Here is a 4,730-nt window from a genome sequence, read left to right on the forward strand (position 1 = left end):
GTTTTGGTATGATACGTTCTTACGAACTCACCCATTGTGCCCCGACAATGTGTACAAATAAATACGAAATTAATACTGGAAAATTAATTACAAATAAAGAATACTAAACAGTGAAAGAATCTGTAGACAGAAGATCTATTTTTATTTAAAATAATAAAGTGTATTATTGTACAGTACCCATTCTCAAACAAATTGGTAGGTAACACACATGTAATCTATAACGTCTAGTGTAGTAAAATAATGTGTGGCTATAGGTGTGTTAACTGATCAATGTAAACTGTTAATGGAATCTGTGAAGTTTAATAATGTGTGAATATTTCTGTAATCATATGAGGGGTGTTCAATAAATAATGCAACACTTTTTTTCCTGAGAGCAGGTTGCTTCTATGCAGGATTTCAATACACCATCTTATTCCCCATTCTTCTGGCTACAAAACCGTATTTTTCAACATAATCTACGTTCAATGCGACGGCCTTACACCACCTTACGGGGCGGGCCTGTATGTCCGCATGGTACCACTCTACTGGGCGACGTCAGAGCCAACGTCTTGCTTTATCAATAACCTCCCCAGGGTCCACGTTCTGCTTCTCGTAGAGCGCATACTTCATTGAGACAAACAGCTCGAAGACGGAAGGTGCGAGATCCGGCGTGTAATGTGGATGAGGAAGAACAGTATGTTGAAGTTTTGTGAGCTTATCTCGGATGTGCATACCACTGTGAGGCTTTGTTTTGTCATGGGAGAAGAAGAAGTTCGTTTGCATTTTCGTGGCGACGAACTCGCTAAAGTCGCTTCTTCAGTTTCCTGAGGGTCTCACAATACAATTTAGAATAATAGCTGCACAATGAGAGAGGACATCAAACAGAATAACCCATTTAAACTCCAAGAAGACCTTAGCCATGGCTTAACTGGCTGAGAGGGAGTGGCTTTGAACTCTTTTTTTTCTCGGAGGAGAGGTTGTCTGGTACCATTACAATGGATTGCCGTTTTCTTTCCTGTTCGAAGTGATGAATCCACGTTTCATCGTCTGTGACGCTGTTCGACAAAAATTTTCACGATCAGCCTTGTAACATGCAAGAAATTCTGCACAGATGTCACATGTGAAATTACTCTAGTGAAACTGTGGAGTGTTTCCATCACGGCAGAAATGCAAATCGGGTGTTGCCATGTTAAATGCCAACTTATACATATGAATAGGAACGCTGTTGGAACTGTATCAGAAGCTGGTGAAAAAATGACACTTTCATGCCATCTAATTTATTTCATCTTTTCTCATAACTTTTTGGAACGTACACATAATAAATATAATTAATTAAAAAACAATACAACTGAATAAACTAAGGCCTGCTTATTATTTCTAGCCCAGACAAACCCCCTATCGCCGTAGTGCCTGCCGCAACTTGTTAGCTGCAGTAGTCAGATTTCCCCACCTACATTGTGCCCTTTTTCATCCTGTCGGTTGGGATCCCAGCTCTGAAATCCCTGCAACCTCTAGCATCTCCGTCCACATTGTACATCTAGACGATACCTCACCTCAAGAGTCCATCTCTCTTGTCTTCCACAACACTTCTAGCCGTTACCGCCGCTGTGTTTGAATTTAATGGAACCTGCATGCCGGCGAGGGGGAGCTAAGACCAAGATTATTTTCCAAAGGGCATGCTGCTCTACTGTATTGCTTAATGATTATGGCATCCTATTTAAAATGGAAAATTTGAAGTTGGATGTAGCAGAAACTGGTAACGTGGAAGTACGGAAGTTCTGGTCAGGTCAGTGTTCAAATGGTTCAAATGGCTCTGAGCACTATGGGACTTAATTTTGGTAAACATTTTTGGAAAGCAGTGATCAATTAATTGTTATATTTTGATTAAAGTTCAGTCTTGATCACGTCATGTATGTATCATTAAAACATACATGACGTGATCAAGACTGAACTTTAATCAAAATATAACTATGGGACTTAACTTCCAAGGTCATTAGTCCCCTAGAACTTAGAACTACTTAAACCTAACTAACCTAAGGACATCACACACATCCATAGCCGGGGCAGAATTCGAACCTGCGACCGTTGTGGTCGCGCGGTTCTGGTCAGTGTATTGTGAGCTTTCGTATAATAAAATGAAATGATATGGTGGTGTTGGCCCTCAACTACGTACCCACTGACTGGGTTGAAATATCAAAAGTTCATGCTGGTTTCGTTGTCTAGGGGCTGGGATACGTAGTAGCTGCATTACAAGCCAAATGCTGCTGAGTCTACAGTATACAATAAGAGTATACTCATGAATCGAATGGACGACATATCCTATCACTCGGCAATTGCTAATTTTAAATGCAATATGGAAATATATAAGTGAAAGATTGCAATTAAATAAAATCTGCACGTACTGTCTTAACGACCCTAAACTATGAGCACGATAGTAACTTTTGAGAAAGTGCTATATTTATGCAAAACATTTACTAGCGTTGATGGTCCAACTATTAAATAATATATAAGATGCATAGCAGAGAAACAATAGATTCTTACTTCACGTAATTAGTTATGAAGATCAACATAGCTCGTGAGATATTCACTTCTAAACGCATACATGTGTTCACTGGAGAAACCTTGGAAATCTCACAAGTTCACAGGTCTGCACTCCGAATTATTTCTCTCTCTCGTGACCACGCGCAAAGAGATCCACACTCTTCAAGTCTCTCTCGTGACCGTGCGGCCATGGCGCCATCGCGTCCAGCACTTCCCGTGTCCTGTGCCATATTGCCCAGAACTCCTCTCCCGCTTTCATCCAGTCTCCCCATTCACGAGCGTTGTGATTGGCTAGAGTGCTCGCGCCATTTCTTCAAGCCAACGCACCCACACAAACATAATAAAACACATTCGACATACTGAATTTACATTTAAATAACTTGAAACTAAATAAATATTCCTACGCCTGGACCACGTACACGATCTAACACACATTATTAAATACATAAACAGATTAAATAAACATATATCAAAGGAATAGTAAGCAAAAGTAGGCCAGTAGCCTAATGTCTCTGCCGGCCGGAGTGGCCGAGCGGTTAAAGGCGCTACAGTCTGGAACCGCACGACCGCTACGGTCGCAGGTTCGAATCCTGCCTCGGGCATGGATGTGTGTGATGTCCTTAGGTTAGTTAGGTTTAAGTAGTTCTAAGTTCTAGGGGACTTATGACCACAGCAGTTGAGTCCCATAGTGCTCAGAGCCATTTGAACCTAATGTCTCTGTGCTTTCTAAAACGCAGTAAATATTTGACCAATTTCTTCATGAATAATATATATCGGATATAAACGAAGACAAAGATTAAAGAATATATTTATAAGCTTGCTGTTACCATTTTTTCGTGTAACTCTGGAGTACTTATTGCCTGACGTGACCGATAGTAATTGGCCATTTTGACCTCCAATAACTCATGTAATATTCAAGTTAAATGCTGTAATTTACACCAATTTAGGTTTACGCTAACAGATTTCTAAAGACACGACGATCGACGAAATCGGTTGAACCGTTTAGATTTTGGAAATTCGTTGCTGCGTGTTACTTGTAGAATGCATAGTCAGATACTAAACTTTAAACTAAGATATTGAAAATATGATTACACCATCAGAATCGTCGTGCAAATAATGGTAATGTACATGTTTCTTTTTGAGGTTTTATGATTCATCTGGCTACTCTTAATTTCTATACGAACTGTGAAATGTCTGCCACGATGGTTTCATAAAGTCCACTATCCTTGGCACTCTTGGCATACAAGTCTCTTTCATCGACACGGCGTCACCATGGAATTTCCAGCAACGTGGGTGGACCATGCAGTGGACCTACCCCTGATGCTCAGCTTACGTTCGGCACCACGTGCTTGCTGCCGGGCATCGGCCTGCGGAGAGGCCCCCATGCAGCCAAGGTAACTCCGAACGTAGAATATTTCCAGTTCGCCACAATTCGTCAGTTACCTCACAGTATGGTTACCAACAAAAAATCTGTTTGTGGTAATACAGGATTAGGTCTAATAATGAATGAGACTGTGTCTCAGGTATTGTGAATGGCCTAGTGAGCACATTGCTAGGAAAAGTAAAAAACGAACACCCACCCCAGCAGTACAAGTTTATATACCAACTAGCTCTGCAGATGATGTAGAGCTTGAAAGAATGTACGATTATATAAACTGAATTCCTCAAATAGTTAAAGGACATGAAAATATACTTGTGATTGGAGACTGAGATTCGGTTGTAGTGAAAGGAAGAGAAGGGAAAATAGTAGTAGAATATGGACGGGGCAAAAGGATTGAAGAGGATACTGTCTGGTGGGAGTTAACACAAAGCATAAAGAGATTGAAGGAATGTATGATGAGGTAAAGGAGCTGGAAGCTGTGGCCGAGCGGTTCTAGGTGGTTTAGTCCAGAACCGCGGTGTTGCTATCGTCGCAGGTTCGAATCCTGCCTCATGCAGTTAGTTAGGTTAGTTAGGTTTAAGAAGTTCTAAATCTAGGTGACTGATGACTCAGATGTTAAGCCCCATAGTGCTTAGAGCCATTAGATTTGAGGTAAAGGAAATTACTCAGATAGTTAAAGGACATGAAAATTTACTTGTGATAGGGGACTGGTATTCAGTTCTAGGAAAAGGAAGAGAAGGGAATGTGAATGGGAGAAAGGATTGAAGAGAATGCTGCCTGGTGGAAATTTGCACAGAACATAGCTGAATCATTGCCAACAATTTACTTA

The sequence above is a fragment of the Schistocerca serialis genome, chromosome 5 (genome assembly GCF_023864345.2).
Source record: "Schistocerca serialis cubense isolate TAMUIC-IGC-003099 chromosome 5, iqSchSeri2.2, whole genome shotgun sequence".
NCBI classification, from domain to species: domain Eukaryota; kingdom Metazoa; phylum Arthropoda; class Insecta; order Orthoptera; family Acrididae; genus Schistocerca; species Schistocerca serialis.